The sequence below is a fragment of the Phodopus roborovskii genome, unplaced genomic scaffold, assembly GCF_943737965.1.
Source record: "Phodopus roborovskii unplaced genomic scaffold, PHOROB, whole genome shotgun sequence".
Classification (NCBI taxonomy): Eukaryota; Metazoa; Chordata; class Mammalia; order Rodentia; family Cricetidae; genus Phodopus; species Phodopus roborovskii.
Genome location: NW_026126639.1, coordinates 3,176,078 through 3,201,303, shown reverse-complemented (window position 1 = coordinate 3,201,303; position 25,226 = coordinate 3,176,078).

Below are 25,226 nucleotides of genomic sequence, written 5' to 3'. Positions count from 1 at the left end.
TGGGGATGGGTTAGAGGTGATACTTAATGGTGTTAAACCAACAAGACTTCTGTCTTCTTCTACTGGGCTTGCGACTCAGTGGTATGGCAGTTGCCTAGTATGTTTGAGGCCCTGGGTTCAATTCCCAGAACCACAATAAGTTAATTAGTTTATTAACTAAAATTGAAAAACAATCACGAGACTATTTTTCCAAAACGTTGATAACAGGTCATAGAGTGTTGTTTGGTAACATAATTTGGAGCATAAGGTGATACATTGGTTGAGGGATGGTAGCCTGCGTTCATTCGTTCGTTCATTCATTCATTCATTCATTTATTCATTTGTCCTCAATCATTTTGATGCTACTTCTTATGTACCTACTGGGGTATCAAACACCTTCTGGCCCTGGAAACATAATTGAGAGATGGAAGGATTGTCTTTGTCATAGAATCCCTCAAACTCAATAACTCTTCCGTGACACTGTCCTGGGAATAGTGCTGAGGTTACTGAGAATAACGTTATGATTGAACCAAAGGGTCAAAGAAACCCTCTTGCTGGGACATTTGGGTTTGGAGATGAAGGATGGTTTGGTTAATTAAGCAGGAAGAATTGACAGAGAGAGGAGAGAACACATACAGTATCTGCAGCAGGGGAAGAAAGCCATTCCATAGGCAGAAGGGGCATTTCACGGGACTGTAGGGAGAGTGAGGACTAGCTGTACCCCCCAGAACCTGAGGACATGGCCAGAAGCTGCTCCTTCTGGGAGCTCATTCTGATTGATAAGGGTGGAACATCAGTGGCTGAGAACAGCTGAAAGTATGGAGTGTCACGATGTTCTGAGCTCCACACTGGAGCCTGGATCTGGGTGGAGATCATGGACACAGTCACTCAGAGTAGACTGTTTAGAGATGCATTTCCAGTCTGGTAAGAATGACAGTCGACAGGGCTGTAACAGTTTCTGCGTGAGTTGCTCACTCTGAGCGAGTTCAATCTGTGCTGAGTGATGATGATGCCATTCCAATCCTCCTCACCTTTTCTGTCCCCTCCCTGATAAGTATCAAATGTATACATTTAAATGTCCCATCCTCTGTTGCAACTACCTTGTGACTAATAAGAAAGTTAATAGACATTAATTGTTGTCAATTTTGCCAAAAGACTCTCATGAATCTTGTTATTTTTTTTACATTCTGTTCATCTTGGAGCCTTTATTGCATCTCAGCAGGGACCACTTGGAAGCACCAGGGACCACTTGGAAGCACCAGGGAGCACTTGGAAGAAAATATTCTTGGCAGCTCTCAGGTCAAACTGTAGCCATTCCTCGAAAGACTGACTTGGGATGTTCTGTAGGGAATGATAAAGTTTTCAACTGTGGATTTTATTTTGTAACTTTGTGATTCAGTTTCTCTCAGTATTTTCTACATCCAATTATGGCCATTTGCAGAGTGCAACAATAGCATTTTTAAAATAAACTCATAACACCAGTCGATGCATGTACACATGGACACAACCACATAGCCTCCCCCAGTTTTTCCATATTAGTCTATGATTTGAAATTGTTGACTGAACCCAGTAACCACCGAGTGAATGCATTAGCCCATGAACAAAGAAACACTTGCTTTTGATTTTAATTTAGAGATTTTCTTTTCTTTTTCTAAGAATGAGAATAGATAATAAGCTAGTAAAAACTTACAGAGAAATCATGACTGATCATATATTTCCCTAACGCATAAATAACTTAGGCAAAAATCCATGTTTAGATATAAATTCAAGAGCATACATACTACATTGGATAACTCTGCTTCTATACCTCTTGGGGAGAAATTGGATCAATTGGCCAAATTTGCATAGCAAAAGCAATATCGTATCACTCTCTTTCTGTACATCACGTTACTTGACTTCTTACTACTATTTATTTAATATCAGTACATGCATGTCCATGTGCGTGAGGTCAGGGGTGCCATGGTGCTTGTGTGGAAGTCAGAGGACAATCTGAGGAAGAAGATTCTCTCCTCTCACCATGTGTATTCTGGGGATGTCACTCAGGTCCTCAGGCATGGAGGCAAGCATCATTACCCACTGAGCCATCCCTTGAGCCTAAGAATTAATTACTGGGTTGGAATGCCGTTTGTTCAGTAATATAAACTATTTGTAGCACTGACAGGAAAGTAATTTGAAATGGGCCTTCATGTCACTTGAAGTCAGCTTGCTTGACTGACATCATTCTGCTGCCCCCCTGGTTCTTGTGGGGATTTCGCTGCATAGTGTCATGATCTGAGAGATGCTTTAGTGTGCGTTCGGTTCAGGTGGCTGAGACGTTTACTGGTGGTTCAGCGCACAGGGCATCGCCGCAGACTTGGCGTGTCTAAGACTCTCTTGCTGCTTCTTCCTGGCCAGTGAGTTGCCAGGCTGGAGGAACGCGCAGGGATGGCCCAGGCTCCCTTCCTTTCTCATATTCCCCTTTGTCTTCCGACTCTCCTCTGTCTCCACCCCTCACTGGTCCCTCACATTCATTCTGTTCTCTCCTTATATCCAGGCATTATGTTATTGTCTGAAATGACACTAGCTCTTTTTACACAAGAATGTCCAACTGGGATTTTTGTTTTTAGAAAGTTGCTAATTTAAAAAAAAAAGTCTTTGCGTGTATGTGTGTGTATGTGCGCCCACGTGCACATGTGCAAAGTATGTATATGCGTGAGCGCCTGCACTTGCCACGACACACATGTGGGGGAGGCAGAGCACACCCTTGGTAGCAGTCTTAGCTTCCCACCTGCTTGAGACTGAGTCACTTAATGTTCGCCACTGTGCACCCCAAGCTAGTTAGTCTTTTGAGCTCTTGGAGAGTCTCCTGTCCTATCTCCCGTCGTGTCATAGGGATCACATACGTGTTAAGATAACACATCCAGCTTTACAGGAATGCTGGTGTCCAAACTCAGGCCTCACACTCCGGTGGCACTCAGCATACACACCAAGCCACCCCCAGCCTTTTTTGATGTAGTGCTCTCTGCTTCCAAAGTTTATCCACTGCTCGATTTTAGTGGGCTCATGTGTGAGTGTTAGCGTGCGTGCGTGCATGTGTGTGTGTGTGTGTGCGTGTGTGTGTGTGCGTGCATGTGTATGTGCGTGTGTGTGTGCGTGTGCGTGTGCGTGTGTGTGTGTGTGTGTGTGTGTGTGTGTGTGCGTGCGTGTGAAGGCTGGGTCTAGAATTCTGAGAACACTTAAACAAGCATTCTACCATTGTGCCACAGCCCCGGCCTTGATTTTGTTTTAAGGCACAGGCCGTATTTAAGTCCCATCCTTCCTCCTGCGACTTTCCACGTGTTGTCCCGAGCTCATTGGCACTGTTCAGCCTGTTTACTCTCCTGAGAGCCCCCTGTTCACCCTCAGGCCTTTTCCAGGCTCTCACTGCAGCCCCCTTTTGCTCAGGTTTCCCACAGTTCTGCTGTACCCGCAGTGTGGGCATCTCTATGGATTTAATGTCAGTGACTATGGTGTCCTTGCCCGAGGGCTGTAGGAATCTTCACTGCCTTGGGTTTTTGTAGTGTCTCACTCACCAGCCTTCCATCTCCGCTTGTTTTGTGGCTATAAGCACTCGTCCCTAAGCAACTCTTCTCTTCATCCCCAGTGACTGTTGGGAATGCCCCTTTCTGCTCCTCTGCTGCGCTCACTTTGGTTTAACCAGCTGTTTTATTTTTACAGTGGATTCACAAGGAAACCATATACTCATATTAGTGACTTAAGGCTAATGTGTGCTCTTCTTCATTAATTGCTAGTTTCCTACTGCTCTCTCCCGCACGACTCTACAAGGCATGAGTGTTCAGACATCGGTATCCCCAGTGATCCACAGGAGCTAGTCCAACACTTGGCAATGTTCAACACTCGTTTCTTCAGCCATTCTGAAATACTAAAAGCTAATGACAGCACCAGTGAGTTATCCAGCCTGTGCTGTCTCTTCTTAGTGTGTTCATACTCAAAATCTCCAGTTCTCTTCTACACAAACTGACTCTTCCAGTACGCTCCTAATCTCCTCTACCCCAAATTACCCATGAGCTAAAGGCTTAAAGTTTTGTTGCCAACCTATGCCGTTTCTTGAAATATCCAAGTTCCCATATTTATCTGAGCAGATGCTATCACTACACAGATATCTGGTAAATGTCTCTCGTTCGCCGTGACCCAGAGTTCTCCCTTCCCCACCTACCGACCCCTCTGTTTGTATCCTCCATCATTTTAACCAACTTGGTCTCCCACTGTTTTCTGAACTTGGAAATCTTTGGGTTATTTCCAAGTCTCGCCGTTACCTATTCTACACCCACTCACCAAAATCTTCATTCTACCAAGAAGGCAATGCAAAGCCAGCCAGCTGTCTACATTTCTGTGACATTTTAGGAGGGCCACCAGTGCCTCTCTCTGCTGTCACAGCATCAAAACCTCCAGCTTCTCTGCCTCCATCTTCCTACCTTATATTTCCAGCAAATGGTAGCAGCCAGGCTGTGGTCTTCTGTGTCACGGTCTTTCTTGGGCTCTCCCACGGAGCTGTCTCCTCTAAAGCTGTTCTGTCCTTCTGCTTCTCCATCCAGCTAGCCCTGTGTGCTCCAGCTTCGTTCATTCGCACTGTAGACAAGCCAGCCTTGCACTGATGCTCATTTCCTGTAGTAGCTATGTGAAACTAGGAGAATACAGCTCTACCAGCCTACACGGAATCCCTTCCTGTCATTAACTTAAATTCATACCAGTGGAGAGGTCACCTTTGACCACGAAGCCAAAACAACCCCTTCTGATCACGTCATTGTAATTCCCCTCGTGGCAGTTATCAGCATTTTAATTTTGTCCCCCCTTGTCGCTCTTCATTTCTACCCTGTCTACGTCTCCGACGATAGTACCTACCATTTAGCGGGTTTTCAATTAAATATGTTACTTCAATAGTTGAAATTAGCCTTATTAACTGTAAGAGCAGGGAAGATCTGCTAATGAACTGGAATCTACTACATTTTGTACTTGAGAGAAGAGCCTTCATAATTCTTTCTTAATAGCAGACAAAAGTGATTTTTAAATGAGTCTTCGACTGGCACAGTGGAGAAACTTAAAGTAGAATTCCAAGCCTTGAATTTTCTGGAAAGGAATGACAACTACATGCTACATGTAGGGATGGAGGCTGACTCCACAGGGTTTGCTGTCCCCTGACTCATTGTATCCTCACCTTTAATACTAGAAGAAAGCATCCTTATATATGTGTGTGTATATATATATATATATATATATATATATAATATACATATGTATATTATAGCTTTAAAAAAGCTGATACCACCCTGCTTCGGCATGAATGACATCATTCTTGGCCATGAAGTACAACACCGTTCTAATTAGTTATTTAGTATCTGTCAGCTTAGCTATGTTGGTTGATTGAGTTCAGTTTTTACTTTCTTCATGGAATAACAAATCACGCACATGATGCAAGGCATGTTTTATTTTCCTTTTAATACTATATTATGCTTCATGCAATAAAATCTAATTGTTACTGCTGCCACATTATCTCATTAATTTGATGGGTCTTGATAATAACAATGATTTGCACTTACTGAGTACCTAAAGCGATGCAAGCTCCTTGGGCAAAAAGGCTTGTACTTTATGTGTATGTAGTTTACTTCTTTTTTTCTGTAATCTTCATGAAGACGTGGGTTTTGTTATACATCTTCCTTTAGATTCTGAAACCACACAAGTGATTCAAAGTGGACATAAAATAGTTACATGCATGTAACACCAGTGATCAAATTAGACAACTATCATTTCATGTGTTAATATATATGTTATATATATGTATATGTGTATATATAAATACACACACTATATATATATATGCATATATATAATCTTTAATCTTCCCTATACATATCTAACATTCCTATAATAAGGACTAATTATCAATTCTATATCCAATGATCTGGTTTTCGCGTGATACTCTGGTATTCAGCAAAGTGGCCACGCCTCTCGTCAGTACACTGTATGTGTGCAGGAGCCATGCTGGCTGCTTATCACCTCCAACCTTTGGTAGACTTCCAGATCTTCTAGGACTCAGCCTCAGTTTCATAGCTCATTTCCTGGAAAACTCCAACTGACTCATGGTTGACAAGCGCTTCAGCAGACCTGGCGCTGTCCTACGTGGTACAGCCAGTGGGCGCCCGTGCTGCGGGAGGACTGAGTACTTTGTGTGGCTAACCCAAATTGACAGGTACAAACAAACATGACAATGCATTCAAGGTTCTTTTTTTTTCCCCCTCTCTTTTGAAATGAATTGCTTTTAATATTAATTACTCAGACAATGTATTCTATTTTTGTTATGTGGGGTTAAATAAATTATTAAAATGTTTTTCACAGTTTGACTTTGTAAAGCGTAGCTACTTAGGAAACTTAAGACGATGACTTCTATGGATTGCTATTTAGTAGTCATGTCCTCCTGTATAGTATGAACTTAAACTCCAGTCCCAAGCTCCGCCCCATCCCTGAGTGGAGATATGGAAGACTGCAGACTTAGGAAGAGTAGAACAGGCAGCTACCCCCCACCCCCCACAGTCTGTGCAGCTGGTGTGCATCATGAAGCTATGGAAACAGTCTTTACTCTTCGATCAGTAATAGTCCTTCATAAGCGGAGCAGGAGGCCCCTTCTCAACACTGCACTGAAACTTCTTACTCCAGTCACGCAGGCGGAGGGGTGAGGATGTCATTAATGGTGGTAGATAAAGGAATGAGCATGTTATGGACATTGAAATGTCATTAATGGTGGGAGATACTCATAGAAAGGGAGGAGATTTCCTCAGAGGTAGAAGGGAGACAAGGTAAATGTTTATATTTCATGTCACATGAAACACACTTACCATCATGTAAAAACTTGACTTCTAATGTGACAATGTAGTCTTCTGTGTAGTCAAGAAGTGTATCAGAAAAGCAGTCCAAGGGATGCTAGCAAAGGGAATATAGGAAGCCAGGTACTAACAGAGTCCGAGAGCGGCTGTGTGAGATGCAAGCAAGAGAAGATATAAGAGCAGACTCTGATGCTGGATGGGTCACCTTCCAAAGAGAAAATAAAAACTAAGACAGGATTACACAATGGTTTTTAGTCCAGGCCAAATTTACATACACCGAGTCTTGGAATCAGTGTGTGTTAGCTCTAAATGAATATGCAACAGGAATGACAAATCCCCTCAGTGTGGAATAGAATTGAGTGAAACATTATTGAAAGGAAGGAAGTGGACACAGAGAAGACACCTTTCACCAGATGGAGCATGTAGGTATTGCTTTAATTGATGAATTAAAAAGTGATCATTCCAGCAATTTACATTCAGAAAAGCATGATTGGCACGGGGGAGGAAAGAGGGCACCTAAGCACACTGGAGGAGAACAGGGAGAGGTGCTCATGGGAAGTTTGCTTTTTTTTATTTTTTTAAGTGAGAGTTTTATTAGAAAGGGAAGGGGGGAAGGAAAGAGGAAAGAAGTAAAGAGACACAGAGACAGAGGATGGAAGAGAAGAGGGAGACGGGAAGAGTCCTGTCTGCCCCAGGGGAACAGCGGGAAATAGAGAGGGAGAGAAGCCCGTGTGAAGTTTCCAGAAAATATGCACAGACAACATCTAACGGCGAGCCAAGTGTCAGAGTGTGGCGGCTCGGCTTGCGCCTGTCCCGTCAACTCTTTCTGGGGAGGCCAAGCAAGGAGGCTGTGTCAAGTGTGGACCAGCCTGGTTCTGGGCAAGCTTTGGCTACAGTGTGAGATCCTATCTTTAAAAAAGGAAATAACAAACAGACAGACAGAGACATTATCAGTCATCAAGTAGAGGATATGAGGACAAAGCAGTTATTGTATTTAATTTATTAGGGGGGTAGGAACATCCGGCGGAACAGAACCCTGTTTTAGTATCAGCTTTGACTTTCCTATAAGCAGAGTAATTGTCTGTCTTTGAAACTTCAGGTGGGAAATTCGGATTCTATCCAAGTCCCACTGTAATGAACTAACGATGGATGAGTGTATTGGGGTTCCTTGCAGGCGTGACTCAAACATGGCAGCAGTATAGACAAGTCCTTCCCCAGCAAGGGTAGGACCCCACCACCAAACAATTCCTTCAGTGAAGGGTTCTGCCTGTCTAGTGACGACACTCCATGACCACATACAGCCAGGGGGCAGAAGGGAGCGATGGGCGCATCCCATGGGACCACCCATGCATCCATTGCCTCAGCAGCGATAGATTAGTTTGTGATAAAGGCAGTGGGTCCCTTACCATTTAGATGGATAGCAAATGTTTCCCATTATTTGTAACATGTATTATAAATAAGAACTAGATGTTGGTTTGCACAGGAAAACATGATGGATATCACTAACAGGCAGTGGCACTTGGGGAAGCCTGATGCTCCATGTCTGGTCTGTGTAGGTCTTGTGTGTGGTTAATATTACCCAGGCTTCTTACTAATAATACCCAAATTCCATTTCCTGCATTAAAACTAAGACAAAGGGTGTTTGAAGCTTTGATTTCTTTTGATTCCTTGGCTTTTGACACTGGCTCCATTTAGACTTGATTTTTGTTTAGGATGAAGACATAAGTGTTGAAATTTGCAGCATGGCGTTCTTTGCTTTATGAGTGAAAGACAAATTTTTGGACATTGAGAAACACTGCGAGTCAATCTGTTCTTGGAAATTTACCAAGCACACTTTGCAGAGGTTGTAATTCTACTCAGCACACCTTTGGATACTCAGCAGAGTTTATTGGAGATTAATAACAGTTATATGGATCACATGTCCCGATGCTTTTTATCCACTAAGGTGTCATTTAACTTCATAAGTCCAAACACACAGTGTGCAAGCTGTCCCAAACTTGTGAACAGGCTGTTTCAAGTTTGTTTGGAATTTAGAATTTGCAGCACATTTTCCGACAAAAATAATGTTGTGAGTTGTGTTTGAAAAAGCCAGGCCAGCCCCAAAGGAAACTGCTATTAAATCTATAAATTAATATGTTGAACCTAATTGTACTGTTTAAGTTTTATTTATTTTTAGTGTGTGTATATGAATGTTTGCCTGTATGCATGTATGTGAACCGCATGAGTGGTTAAAACACTTTCTGGTCTCCCGGAGGACCCGGATTAGTCTCCTAGCACCCACATCAGGAAGTTCACATCTGTCTGTAACTCTGATTCATGAGATCTGATGCCCTCTTCTGGCCTCTGTGGTGCATGAACTCAGGTACTCATGAATGCACAGAAAACAAACAAGCAAATGATCTTTTTGTTTTATTTTTATAAAAGACTCTTCCCAGGTGATCCCAGGCTGTGTCAAGCTGAGCACTGAAATAAATTGACTATCACAAGCTCCAAGTCCGTGAATCAGTGCCTTTGTGTTCCGTAGTCACCTATGGGTAGAGCTTTTCAAACGTGTTAGCCATGGGGAATAGGCCACACCTACTCCACCTCTCCTTGTAACTGTGTTCCATTCCTCTCTTTCCAACAGAGCAGCCCCAGCCACTTCAGTCCGGTTAGCTCTGCTTCCTTGCAAGATAAACTATGAAATGCAGAGCAAGCAGCAAGGTGTCATTTTCTAGATAATGTTTCAAATCCCAATCTCATACTTTCTTCTGTCTTGCGAACTACCTCCAATCCTGTGCTCATGATCTCATGGGATGATGGAAGCAACTGATCAGGGCTAAATTCATTCACATCCAACTACAAATGGCAGTTTTTTTTTTTTTTTTAACATTACTTCATTGTCCTTCCTATTTCCCACAAAGGTCATTGTCCACAGTGAACCTACTGATGATCAGTGTGACGACAAAGCTTAACACAAAGCTTAGTGTCAATAAACAGTGGTAGTTTAAAGTATGTGAGGTAAGAGCTCATCTTGGAGACTCTGGATTATTTTTTCTTCTAACTCCTTTCATCTTCTCTCCTGCTTGTTCTCATATTTGCAGTTTATAACTGAATATATATGTATAATACATATGAATTAATATATAACTTAATATATATACACATATATACATAGATTTTGCTCTTTTATCAAAGTTAGAATTTTAATTTTTTTATGCAAGTATATTGATAGTATATACCAGAGTATTTATAAACGGAAGAGGGGGGTGGAGAAATGGGTAAAATTGTTCAAATAATACAAATAACACGATGCTTCAGTTAGGCTACAGGACTAAATGTTAGTCATTTAATTCACTGTGGGTTTGTTATAAATAATAACTCATGACAAGAATAACTGGCTTCTAGGTTTAGGGGTCTTAACCATCGAGTAGATGTTGGTTCTTACATCAAGGTATAAACCTTGTGGTGGAGAGTAGAGAACTATAAGTTTGGTTAGTGACAGCATGGGCTTTGAGATTGCTGAAAGAACCAGGACCTTTACATGTAGGTATCAATAAAAAACAAAGTGAATACAAGGAGCCTCCCAGTGGAAGATGGCAGAGTCATCAGGGATGCTCAAGCCCAGCAACTCTGACCTCAAGACGTTTATTGAAAAAGTCAAAGTAGCCATAGAGACCTAAGCAAAAGAGATGTGTGCAGAACCACAGAGGATATTTTTTATTTGTGTCCTAATGTCTTATAATATTGTACTCCACAAATAAAATGGAGTTATTTAAAATATGGTTTACTAAGACTAATGGCTTTAAATTAAAATCACTATGAAATATGAATATTAAAAAATACAGTTTTCAATGCTGGAAGTCTTACCCAGTAAGTTCTTCATGCTAGGCACGCCTATTACTAAGCGACATGGCTTCTCAGCCCCACGTTCTCTTTTAAATCAGAAAATTAATTTCTCCAGAGGAATATTATTATTGATAACATTTGTTATTTAATTTCCTATTTTTTTTTTACTATATAGTACATATCATCTGCACACTTTTATTTTAACAAATTAAATTTTATTCATGTATCTGTTGCATGGGTGTATGTGGTGGGGCCTGGCTTTTGCCTTGATGTGAGTGTGGGTATCAAAGGAAAACTTGCAGGAGTTGACTTACTCCTTCCATTTTGTGGCTTCTGGAGAGCAGACTCAGGTCATCAGGCTTGGCAGCAAACGCCTTTACCCCACACAGCTCTCTCGTCAATCCCTTCTGTCAGTCTTCATTTACCTTTCTACACCTTTCTACACACGAGGTAGAAGAACACCATTTTCAAGCAAGGGTGTAACGCACCTTCAGCTCTTGCCTTTTTCAGAGGCGAAATCACTTAAGAGCCATGTATTTACTTCCTCTGTTTCTTCCTTGTGTATCCATAAAGCATCCTTCAGAAGCATGAGCGGAGATGTCTGTGTTGCTCAGTCCCAGGGGCTTTTTATGCTGGGGTGCATCTGTGTGAACAGAGGTCTCACATGGCTGTCTCGAGGGTTCTTCCCATCACTGTGGACCCACCTAGTGTTGAGTTTTCAAATGCATCTCCTCAGAGTGGGTGTGTCATGCTGGTGCCCTGTAAATCATAGAAAAAAAAATGACACACTTAGATAATCTTAGGTTTTGATGCTCATTGTCAATGCTTAATGTTTTTGTCCCTCTCCTCATGGAGTATATTGTATGTAACATAAACAACCCAAGCATAATTGACTGTGAGTTAAGCATCAGACTGCTAGATTGCTCTCTGCACGAGAGAAAAGCATTCCCAGCTCTGGGTAAGAGCAGGATTCTTGAAGGAGATCACCTTGTATGGAATTTGTGTGATTTATTTTACACACCGATGTTACTTCTCTAAGTTTATTAAAAATACTTTATTTGCTATAGCTTTTAATGCTGAAATTGCCTTTCAGGGTTTACAAGTGGCTTTGCATTTTTATTGTAATTGTAAATATTTAGATAATCTTCGCAAAGAGGTGTCACTATGGGGAAGATGGCGAGGTAGGCAGCAGCTCGCACCCCGGTTCCTTTGTGCTACATGATAAAAATTTGAGCTTATATAAAAATGTTGCACCATTTCTGGGATTTCTAAGTCAGTATGTATTGATTACACATAACTATACGTGCAGTCTCTAACTTTTGATTACTCAACTTTATAACTGCATCAAAAGCGATAAGCACTGAATGGAAGTGTCCTTTGCAATGTGGCAGGGTGCCAGGCAGAAGAGAGCAGTCACAATCCCTCAGCCACATGGTCATACATGTTGACAACTGCCAAGCACCTTGCTGTGTGCTGCTAAGTGGGAGGCACATGCAGTTCGTACATTTTGGCCCGTGCTTGGGTACAGGTAGGCTGCAGGTAAACTGGAAATCGTCTGAATTCATCCCTCACAGCACCTAAAATCTGGCCTGCCTGGTGCTGTCCATAAAGTGCTAATGTTGAGAAATAAGCCCATTTGCTAATTGAATTGATAAAAAATGTAACAGGAGTAAGCTAGCCTATGTGTTTTTCTTCATTGCCTCTTGAAAAAAAAAATCTCACTTCTGGCCAAATGGTTTATTTCAATCAACATTTTTAATGTGTTTCATCTCAATATTAAACTTCTATATGTTTATGATGACAGTTATAATCTACTGGCACACAATTTCTTCGGCTTTTCAGTCTCTGACTAAATTTGTTTCTTCTCCATTTTCTGGGATTGGAGGAGACTGTTAGGCAGATAGACTGTTGAGGGTGCCTTCCCTTGGCTTACCATGGGATGGATTTGAGTACAGTGTGTGTGAGTGTGCGTGTATGTGCGTGTGTGTGTAGTTGTGTGCATGTGTGTGCGTGTTTGTGTGCACGTGTGCGTGTGTGGTTGCTTGCATGTATGTGCATGCGCTTGTGCGTGCATGGTTACGTGTGTGCGCGTTTGTGTGCACGCATGTGCGTGCGTGGTTGCTTGTGTGTGTGCGTGCGTGTGTGTGTGGTTGCATGTGTGCGTGGTTGTGTGTGTGCATGTGCGTGTGCGTGCGTGGTTGCTTGTGTGTGTGTGCGTGCGTGTGTGTGTGTGGTTGTGTGCGTGCATGGTTGTGTGTGTGCATGTGCGTGTGCATGCGTGGTTGCATGTGTGTGTATGTGTGTGTGTGTGTGTGTGTGTGTGTGTGTGTGTAACTCTCATTCTGTCTCCCTTACACTTTGGTTCCTTAACTCTGAGGATAACAGTGACAAAGCTAAGTGAGAAATGAGGCAAAGTTTTCCCACTGGCCTTCACTGTGGTCTGGCTACTGTCTCGAGGGGCTAGAGAGTCAACTCTAAGAACTGAAAGGCAGGCTGACTTTTGCCTGCAGGGAGCTTGGTTGTCATTCTGAAGTGTTAGGGCAGGGAACTATAAACCCTTGTCCCACTGATAGATAAGGAGTGCTCCTGGGCCTCAAAGCTCAATGCCTGTGCTCTGCCATTGCCCAGCTCCTTGGCAGCACTTGCAATCAGTTCAGCAAATGCGCTCTTCAGATGCTCACCCTCACATTGAGAGTCAGGTCCAAGGACACACCCATGGGCAGGTGACACCACTGACCTCACATTGGGTTGTGTAGCCCCAGATGAATTTCCATTTTTCATGCTTTGGCCTTCCTGGCTCCACCTTGCTGCCTGTTCTGGTCACCAGATGTGGAGACCATTCATGAACTCTGTGAGGGTGGGAGTTGCCAGGCGGCTGTGCCAGGGGGACCCTGTACTTGCTCCATAGGAGGCTGTGGTGTGAGCGGCGTGTGTGATGGTCACAGTGGCTGTGGGCATGTGATTGATGTGAGGCCGTGTTCGCTTTACATGTCCCCTCCCTTGCACTGCTCTGTCTACGCCTGCTGGGAATAGCACCCCGATTCTGACCTGGTCCCGGCTGAGACTTGTGCCAGCATCCGCAAGTTCATGTCTTTGAAAACGAAAGAACTTTGTGAGTTCATGGCCAAAGACTGTTGGTTTCTTGAGGTGAGCCATGGCTAGTAAGAATGCAAGTGTGCTTTTAAGTTGTGTAGACATGTAGCCATCTTTAAAATAGTCTTCACAAGAGGCCATATCTTCTCAACTTGATTTGATTCTCCTTGCTTTGAGTGTTTACAAAGCACTGAGGTAAGTGATTTTACTAAATTACCTGGCAGTAATTTTGTAAACAGCAGTAATAAAGCATGTAGCAAACACTTGGGGAAGTACACATTGTTACCCCATAGTTTACACAAATAAACACCACAGGCAGTCCCTTCTGGGAGAACCTGGGATGGCCTTTCAAGGCTGTCATTGCTTGAGATAGGATCATGTTAGATACTTGTTGATGTCCCGTGTAACCTGTATGCAAACAGAATAAATACCTTTCAAGGAAGCATAAAATCGTGACTTCCCAGTGTCTTTTTCTGCCCTAGGAATGCCTACAAAGAAAATGAAGGGAATATACTAAATGTTTGTTCTGAGGAATACAGGAACATATGTAAATTTTAGGAGACATGAAATATGATCACTAGGAAGCCACATAACTGTAACAAGATAGTGAAAATATAGGCTAGAGAGAGGGCTCACTGGCTGTTCTTCTAGGCCACCTGAGTTCAATTTCCAGCACCCACATGGCAGCTCACAACTGTCTCAAACTCCAGTACCGGCGATCCAGCACCCTCTTCTGGTCTCCATGGACACCAGGCCCTCGAGTGACATACAGACATACATGTAGGTAAAAACACCCATTTACATGAAACAAACATAATTTAAAATGTATTACAGAAATGACAATGAGAATTACACCGCAAATCATAGACTTGTGGCGTCTCAAACATTTTATGCTATATTTACAAGTTTCTTTTATCATCTTTATTTCTCATATCTTGATTTCTTTATACATCTGTTTAGAAGGTCTCAAACTACCATGTGCAAAGACAGACAGATTTGCTTTTTCCAACTCTTAGTTTAATGTGTGTATTTTTCAGTTTTTCTTTCTTTACTTTTCCCAAAGAATTCTAAGACTAAAACAATTAAAAACTATCACTTCTAATTAATTAAAAAAATTTTTTTTGAGATAGGGTTTTCTGTGTAGCCCTGCCTGTCCTGGAATTTGTTCTCACAAAGATCCACCTGCCTCTACTTTCTGAGTGCTGGGAGCTGGGATTAAAGGCTGTACCACCACAGGCTGGCTTCCTTTTAATTTTTTTTTAACTGACCAGCTGCAAGTAGATTGCCAGGTAACTGGTTTTATCTATAAAGTGCACATTAAAAATGGTGTACCCTGTGAGATGGAGAGATAGCTCAGTGGTTAAGAGCACTGTCTGATCTAGCAGAGGACTTGAGTTTAGTTATCAGCTCACACAGTAGCTCACAACCATCTGTAACTCCAATCCTGGGAAATCCAACACCCTCTGCTGGCCTCCACGGATGCTGTACATGTTATGTGTAGGCATATTCAGACAAAACACCTATACACATACAAAAATTAGAAAATGGAAACCTTATATAACTTTATTGCACTAAATGTGAGTCCTCGGTTTTCCTGTGCTTTGTTTGTTCACGAATGATGGCAGAGTAGACTCAAGAGTAAGCCATTTGTAAAAGCTCTCCAGTGCTTAAATTAGTCTTTCCCCCTTGGCACCAAAATACCTCTTGTGTGGATGTATCAGATTCGAGGATCGAGAAAATCCCTGCACTTCTACATCTGCTTTCATAATTTTTTAAAACCTGAGATACACAGCCCGTGTGGTTGAAATGATGGTTCTGCGCATTTGACAGAGATTACAGGGATCAAGAAGGTGCACTTCTTGTCTTTAAACTCTGGGGAGTTCGCTGTGGTTTTAAAGTATGGCAACAGTGTTGCCCCTGTGGGTTATCAGGGTGTCAGCAGAACAGATTTTGTTGTTGCTGTTGTCGTCCAGATAGGTTAGCATCTATTCCAATATGCTTAAAAACGGTTTCTTCTCTCACATGCCTAGACACAGTCCTTAGTGTCGCTCTTACGCAGGTTCCCTTTGCCTCCCAAATCATTTCTTACTTTCCTTCAACCTAAAGAGACCATGTGTCTTTATGATATGTGGTGGCATTTATTTTCCCCCAGCCAGGCTTCCAGAGTATCATAAGGACGAGGGGCAGCCATTAGGTCCTCTCCACTTATTGTAATTGTCTTAATTGGATGGGATCACAATTACATTTTCTTTTACTGGGATGTGGGTTTCTTTTTGGATGAATCATGAGCTCGGGTTGCTCATGAGGCTCTGAACTTGGCATAATGTCACATAATGGTTTCTGCAGAGCTATGTAGTCAAACAACAGGAAAATTCATCAAAGGAGAGATGTAAACGGAACATTTTTAGAGCAGAAGTTAGATTTGACTCATTCCTATGGTAAGGGCAACGGTGAGCAATTGCATTCTCAACTGCCTTAAATGCAATCGAAATGACACCAACTGTCTAATTGCTAAAATAGCATCCGGCCACTTGGACAAATAGGATAAAAGTTAGATTTGACGGGGACCATTGCCATTGTGAAACTAATAATGGTTAGGTCATTATTACTTTCACAAGTATTTTTAATTTTGACTCTTTTTCCATTTTGTCCACTCTCACTGGCTATATTTCCCTGGAAATCTTCACTTGTTACTTTCCTATTTCTGGTATCCCAAGTTAGTCCCTCAACCTTTCCTGTGGAAAAGGTGTGTGTGTGTGTGTGTGTGTGTGTGTGTGTGTGTGTGTGTGTGCTGTGCGTGTATAGCTGATATGACAAAAGCTGCATTTTACCTGAGATAGGCTGTTTATTTTTTTGTCTTATAGAAGAATCCCACCCCAGTGACTACAAAATTGTCCCTTTCATTGTTTTTTCCCCTTTATAGTTTTCTTTTTCTTCTTCTTCTTCTGTTTTTTTTTCTCATCTCATATTTGTCACAGAGCCTGTGATAATTCCAAATCCAAAGCCCCGTATTTCCTCTCACACTTAACCACAGTCCTGAGTAATATTCCAGTGTTTAATTCTGGAGTCCCTTTAAGGTATTATTACTACGATTATCTTAACCTCAACACAATTTGCCACCTTTCACCCAAAGGCCCCAACTTTAAGCTTGCGACAAGGACACTATTGTCTCTTTAGTTTCACCTGTGTGCATGGGAAACAACGCCTAAAGCAGGCGCTTTTCATGTGCTCCCATGTGTGTAGGCTTACATGTATGTGCATACAGGTGAGGTCTGAAGCTATTATTTCCCTTGGGTGTACTCCTTCTTATGCGCTGAGGTGGTCTTCTGTTGGAACCTGGACCTCACCAGCTCTGCCTAGTCCAGCTACCTAGCTCACCTCAGAGATTCCTTTCCCCAGTTAGAGGCAGGTCATATAAATGCCTGCTCTGCTTTTACTTGGGTTCTGGGCCACCAAACACCCAGTCCTCACGGTTGAGTGACAAGAACTTTTCTAAGCTAGGCCCTGGGCAAGCTTCCTTTAGATATGCACTCAAAGATGGAAGATGCCATAAACTTGAGAATCGGGTTAAAGAGTGGGCCTAAGCTATGCCAGTTTCTATGTGTAACTTTAGGATTATGAAGTCTTCTGTGTTTTCTCTAAGCAGAGGTACCCGGGCATCTGTTGCTGCAAAATTGCATTGGGGATGTTTAATGAAACCAGCAAACTTGGGCTGCAGAGCCCAGGTATGGAAGGAGAGTACAGAGACAGTCGGAGAGGGGCCTTGCAAGGACTGGAACCTCGTTTGGAAATTACCCTAGGAAACTGGGAGACAGGCATGGACAATGCCCCCCCCCCAGCAGTGAAGTTCCATTAGACCAAACAGTAGTGTGTGTGTTTGTGTGTGTGTGTGGCGGTGTGGGCTGCAGGCTATGGGCAAAGGCTAGGCTTGATGTGGTCCCAGGCCAGAGAGTGTCCAAGAGTGTTACTGTACATAACTTATCATCTCTCAGATTTTAGTTATATCCATAAAGATATACATCCTCAGGTATGTATTTACGAGCTTGTTATTTCCTTTAATGTTATTTCAAAAGCTAACACCACGTTCTCTGCAAATGACTCTCCCTTGACCATTATCGTGATAAATGGGAATTTCTGACTTCCTGACACATCTGATAAGTTTATTACAGCCCTCCAAAATCTCAATTGCCCACATCTTCTAAGAGAATTTAGCAAGTGCTCTACATAGTTGATAGGGAACTACTAGGAATATTTATTAATAGTTAGTTACATATGTTTAATTCCCGAGTCACGAACTACTTTAAGTAGTAGGTGTAGGGCTGTACTATTCCATTGTGTTGTCAGACTCCAATTCCCGCCTTTTAAATTGTTGCCGGTCCTTAGCTGTTAGGCCTTAGCATGGCAAATGAGTGTGAATAGATGACATCCCTCACATGTGAAGTATTTTCTTAACTGAGATGAACAGAAATAAAATCACCACTTGTAAGTGTATTGGACATTTCCAAATTGCCATCCACATACATTTGTTCTGTAGCTCCCAAATGGTATCCGTGGGTTTTCCTGTGCATTGACAGGTTTTTTTCTTACCTGTTTCATGGGGGTGCAGGTTGTCTGTGGGTACATTGCCTTCATTGTGCTCCATTTATCTCCAGATCTCCCCTATACCCAAGCCTCAGGCTCATGAACTAGTCCCACCTAGGAAATGCTGAGAGAGGGTGGACCATATTCATTTAGAAAGCTCTGTGTAGTATTGACTAAAGAACACTGTCCAGATGAGGTGCAAAGGGTAGCCTTGGAAGTACTCTTCACCTCAAGGAAGTATTACAAGGCAGAGAAATAGATATTTAGGGTTGTGTGATCTACAGTAAGTCTATCAAGGTTTTCCTTCCTTGGCAAACAGTTTAAGAGATACGGTTATCAGCCTATATCTGAAAATTGAATTTCTACTCCAGTGGTAGATGTTGGACATTTTGTCTGCACAGTAACGTAACACTTTGCCTTTCCTCTGAATAGTTTGCTCTTTCTTTGCTTTCTTGACTATTGAGACTTTGATGTTTTTCTCATTCATTTCAAAGAACTTCCCTCATCTCAGAAATTAGCTGTTTTCTTGGATAAGGAAAATGTTGCATATTTTTAGGCCACATTTTGTCATTCTGTACTTTGGGCTATATTGATTTATTAACTTCTATTTGTGACTAGTGAATTTTGATACAAAGATAGTAAGGGCATCTCATTTCTAAAATTATTTCTGAGTTTGTTTGTTCCTTGCAGGTAAATTTCAGCTTTCTTCTTGCACTTATGACTTATTTCCACGTGGAATCTCATCCATGTGTGTATTTCTTCATGGGGTTCTCTGACAGCATTAGTTAAATGCCACTGTATGATTTGCATTTTAAGAAGTATGTCTTTGGACTTCTTTCTCATCTCTCCTTTGACTTTCCTATCCCATCAGGTCATTTGAAACTTTGTGGTTCTAGTTCCCAGAAATATGGCCTAATTTCTAATTATCCTTCTTTATTTTGAAAGAAAAAAGTTCACAGGACTTTTGCCACCCATCTACCTGTGGACTTTGTATGTCTTTCCATATCATATTTTAAAGGTTTGTGTTTTGTTGATGTTAGAGCATCCATGTCAGTGTGTGTGTGTGTGTGTGTGTGTGTGTGTGTGTGTGTGTGTGTGTGTGGCGGGGGACCTCAGAGGCCAGAAGAAGGCTTTGGGTCCTTGGAACTGGAGCTGTAGGCAGTTTCAGTTTTCCCTGTTGTGGGTGCTGGGAGTTGAACCTAGATCTTCTGAAGGAGCAACTGGTGCTCTTAATCACTGAGCCAGATCTGTGGTCTTCGTCTTCCTGTATTGCTTTCAAAGCTCCCTATACAGATAAACTTAGCTTCAGATGTTCTGTTTGGGGTTACTAATCCCAGTGTCACCCACTTGTGATGGCGGCGTGTCGTCACATGTATTATTATGAACGTGGCATGTTCTCTGTATCACTTGTCTCCTGTTCTAATTTTGAGTTGTCTTAGTGCCTTTGGGACATTACAGGCAATTTTGTAAATACGTATTTTATTGAGTACGTAAGAAGTGTTTGAAAGTACTTCAGGTTCAGATATTGGGCACCTTACTTGGAAATCAGATGTCTTACCCAAACTCTCAGGAGCATTTTGCATCACACAATGGGGCTTTGGTCCTTTTCTCTTGCTGCACACTGGCTCCCTGGGTAGAGCATTGGCTCTGCATTTATAGTCAAATTACTTGTATTCTAATTGTCCTTTTCCCTCTTATCAGTTGCGTTATCTGAAACCAGTTAATTATTCCCCCCACCCCAGTCCTTTCTTTTTAAATTGTAGAGGAAAAGTAAACAAATGGATCTTTGTAAAGGATGTAGATTTCTCCTTAGCAAGAACCCAATGGCAGTTTTTAAACTAGGCTATGAAGCCCAGTTTATGACCATTGTATCGTGGCCATAATTTTATTTTTTATAAGTTTATTGTTTGACGTTTTTCTTTTATCAGTGCTCTGCTTAGCAAAAGGCCTATGTGTATTTTTCTGCTTTTTTTCTCACAATGTGGCTCAACAAAAATCAGGGCATACATTCAATAGATGTCAGAAATTTTATTCTTCAGGTCACAAATAATGACCTGGCTATGAAGATTGACTAAATTGGAAGTTGGGTTCTTACCCTAGGAAAAAAAAAATTGTGATTTTTTTTTTTTTTTTTTTTTTTTTTTTTTTTTTATTGTGAGCTTAGCCTGTGGCACATCTGACAGATATTTAGTCTTTTAGTCCCTGGTCAGAGCTCATGCAAGGTTTAAAAGTGAGGGCTTCTAATTCCAGAGCCATTGCTTTTTTTTTTTTTTTTTTTTTGAGTCAATCAATATTTAGGCCTATATTAAGTAATAGTAAGTACTTTACCCCTAAAGAATTCTTCAGCTTAAGGACGATTAATCGATAGTAATTAGACTCGACCCCCGTTGTAAAGGTGAGCATTTAAAATGTAAGATTGTAATATATATAGGGATGTTTGGACAGTATAAAGATCCTTCACTTGTCTGATGAATAATTAGACTAGTGCATTCATTTGGAAGTGTGTGTTTTCCCATACTTTATGCAACATGACTAAGTTTTTCCAAGTTGTGCCTGTAACAATTTGGAGACCATAACACAAGGATACAAGAATAAAAGCAACAGTCAACTTGGTAGTATTTCCAAAGTGGGTCAATAGCATTTGTGTTTAAAAAAAAAAAAAAAAAAGAAAAAGAAAAAAGAAAAAGAAAAAGAAAAAAATTCTAGAGTTTGTGATATTACAATCTTTCGTTTTCTCCTGAAGTTTTCCTTTGATATTTTCAAAGTTTGTATAAGGACAGAATCTTTTCCATTTTTTAACCCACTGTTCCATGGCACAAATGACCTATTCCATATGGGAGGTCTTCATCAAATCCCTCCCCTTAGAGTTCGGGAAACCCTGCAGAAGAGGAGGCCAGAAAGGAAGATGAACATGAGTAGACAAGGCCTCTAAATTAACAGGGCCAGGCTCACCTGAGCTCACAGATCCTGAAGCAGCAAGCACAGGGCTTGCACAGGTCTATGCCAGGTCTTCGCATATATTCGGTCCTATTAACTTAGTGCTTTTATGGGACTCCTGAGTATGAGAATCCAGCTCTTGCTCTTGGGACTCTTTTCCTCCTGTTGGGCCACCTTGTTCTACTTCAATATGATGCCTTTTGCGCCATCTTCTTACAGTTTACTTCATCATGTTTGGTTGCTATCTCTTAGAAGCCTGTTCTTTTCTAACAAGAGACTTTGGAAAGGAGAGGAGGAGAGGAACCAGGATGAGTAGAGGGAGGAGAAACTATAATCAGTATACATTGTGTGAGAAAAAAAAATCTATTTTCAATAAAGGGAGGGGGAGAAGGGACTGCTTGTAGCAGTATTATCTTGTTAGATAATATAATAAAAAATACAATTGTATAATAAAATTTCTGAAATGAAAGTTCTCAGAATCGTAGGCTAATTCTGTCCTGAAATCAATCCTCTTTGAAATCATTGACATGTTATAGTCAACTAGGTTTTCATAGTCATTTTAACTTAATTAAATTAGCTATGTTAATGTTAATAACAGAACTCAATTTTGTGTGTGTGTGTTTATGGACACATGAATGTGTAGTTCCGCCACACCTAAGTGGGCCAAAGCAACCTGTTCTGTGTTTGAATCTTCTTACAGTCTTCCAAACAGCATAAATATATGGAACACAAACTGAGTAGTGTGGAAATCTTATTTTGGAATTTCAAAGACAGACTGTAGAAGAAGGAGTTTAGGGTCGGGAGAAATGCTGGCTCCCAAGGCTGGAGCTGGAGACTCAGCCTCCGGATGCCATTTGTACTGTGTCCTGCATTAGAGATTGGCACATCAGACACCAATAGATAGACAGCATCCTCATATATTACATCATACTTACAGTCACTCATTTAGTATAGAATAAAGAAGACAGATGGGCATACTTAACTTAAAAACAAGTTGAATTATCCAAATGCTTTCCGATGAGCCACGGCTTGTTCTCAATTCTCCCCCCGATTAGATACCATAAAGAAGTATGTAACGCCAGGTATGGTGGTAACTTCCGCAATGCTAGTACTGAGACTGGAGATCTGTCTACACTATACAAGATCCTCTCTCTAAAAATGAGTGTGTGGTGTGTGTGCGTGCGTGTGTGTGTGCGTGTGTGTTTCATAGACATCCTCCTACACACACACACACACACACACACACACACACAGAAAACTTTCTTGAGTCCCATTTGCTAAGATAGTGTGTAGTTGTTCCCTAATGAGGAAAATCAAGAACCGTGCCTGTCAGTGAGTTAGTCAGGATTGCCGTGAGGTCCTTTGCTGCCTCCAGGGAAATGTAAGTACAGAATGTTCCCTGAATTTCTTAACAGGTTAAAAAATTCTGAAGTAGAATGTTGGTGTCCATGAGCCCCCTTTAAAGGTGTGGCCACAAGGGAGTGACTTCTTTTCTGGTGGGTTCTGTGAATCCTCCACTCAACTGTTTGGACTTCTGCCATCAGAGGGATCGGGATATGTCCCTTCTCCTCATTGTCTGACATCAGGAAGACCTTTTCTGTGTCACAGGAGAAATGATTTGTGTGCAGTGAGTGAAAAATAGAAAGAACACAAATTCAGTTGGTTTTACTTTGTTAGCTGAGGTTTTTTTTCTGGATTATGTGATTTTTGTTAGACCGAAATTCTATTATAAGAATGGGCACCGGAAAATCAATCCATGTAATATAGGGGAACCTTCAGAAATTATCCCTGAAGAGAAGGTAATGTTACAAGAAAGATTTGTTGTCACAAGATAAGAATAAGATTTGTCAACCCTTTTAATAGTTGTATTAAATAACCATCTTAAAGTTAATTATATTTTTAGTTGTTAATTATGCTTGCCACATCTGGTGTGTGTGTGTGCGTGTGTGTGTGCATGTGTGTGTGCATGTATGTGTGCGTGCATGTGCGTGTGCGTGTGTGTGCATGTGCATGTGTGTGCATGTGCGTGTGTGTGTGCTTGCATGTGGCTGTGCGTGTGCGTGTGTGTGTGTGTGTGGTGTCACAGTGGATGTGTGATGGGAGTTTGTTCTCTTCTTCTACCCTGTGAGTGCCAAGGAGTGTGCTTAGGTTGTCAGTTTGACAGCGATGGATAAGCCATCTTACCATCCCAACTAAATCAAGCCATTTGTGAGCATGGGCTGGTGTTTTCTGCCTCCATCTTTATCTAAAATTAGGGTGTTCTCTTGAGATGACAACATACCCAACAGCTGGAACTTTCCTGCTCTTGGGCTGTGGATGAAGCTGTTGAGCCACTGGCACTCAGGCTGCCTTTGGGAATTTGGGAGGGAAATGAGATGCCAGTGCTCTTTGCTGCACCTCCATGTTTAAAGCTTTTCTTTCACTGTTTTATTTTCCTTTTGAGACAGGACATTTTCTTTAAAACTTTAAATCACGTGTGTGTGTGTGTGTGTGTGTGTGTGTGTGTGTGTGTGTGTGTGCATGTGAGTGCAATTACCCATAGCAGCCAGAAGAGGGCATAGATCCCTTGGAATTGGAGCTACAAGCAGTTGTGACACATTCGATGTGGGTGCAGGGCACAGACCTCAGGTCCTCTCCAAGAGCAGCCAGGGTTCTTAACCCAATCACCCCTCCGCCCCCTCCCCCATCTTTCTTTTGACTGTTCAAACATTTCTTGCAGATTAAGAAGTCCTCAGAGAAAGAGCTACTGTTTTAAGGCAATGCTGAAGAATGAGATTAAACCAGGAAGGAATAGTATTGCCTATCAGAGTGAGAGTTAGAAGGGGGATGGGTGTGCCTGAAGAACAGGCTTTCACAGACAACTTCTGAGAGCCACTTGTTCAGGTCCAAAGACTTTGAACATATGGGCTATCATGTATGGCCCTCTCCTAGCACATACACCATTAGACAGGGCCAAAGTCAAGGTCTATTTCAAAGACAAACACTAGTTCATAGGTGCTGTCTGAAGCCATTGAACACTATACTACTAGAAGCCACTGTGAGATAAGTTTTCAGTTTGTGTGACAAGCTAGTGACAAGTTCCCTGAGACTCTGTGGAATGACTCACATTTGTACACTGGCTGGAAACTCCTTTCTGTTTAATTTTTTTTTTTTTTTTTTTTTTTTTTTTTTTTGTAAAGAGACATCTTCCAACTTTGGGGAAGATTGAAAACCGAAGTCAACAGCGCGTGCCTGTGTGTCAGGGTCAGTTAATTGTCTGACACCAGTAGTCCCTGGATTTAGCATGGCTATCATGCTAAATAATTTCTCTCTCAAAATAACCCGTCAAATTGTGTTAAGTATGAAAACTTGCACCGGCACGTTAGGAACAGCTATCACACACTAAATGCCCATCCTTACCTGTGGCCATTTCAGGGTAAAGCAGATGATGTTTAACCATTCTGCCCAAAACAAGGAAAGGGAGGCTGTCCTCCAAGAAAAGGAATACTCGGGATGCTTGCCTGAGGTGGCAGCTGGGAAGAGGTTACACCGAGGAATAACTTGTATCTGGTGGTGTTAAGTTCCGGGGTTCTCTCTTAGAGAATGTTCCGGCAGTGCTCTGGAGCCTGCCTTCCATTTCCCCGGCCTGTAGGACACTTCTTTTTCATACTTGCAATGGGAACAACATGCTCAGGAGAAAGCACGCTTGCTCACCTTCACCGCCATCACACCAGCGCGGCAGACCTCAGGGAATGCATCAGCGCCTGTCCATGCTTCCTAGGTCCCCCAGTCACTTGGAAAGACAAATGTGTGGTTTCATGTAAGCATCTGTACATAGTTCGCCGTGAGTCCACCGACCCCAGCTAACTCCAGTTAGGTTTCCCCCAGTGGATTTTCATTTCCTTGTCAGGGGTTCTTGTGGTCTGAACTCCTCTTGCCATCTTTAACATGGAAGCCTTGGATATTAACAAA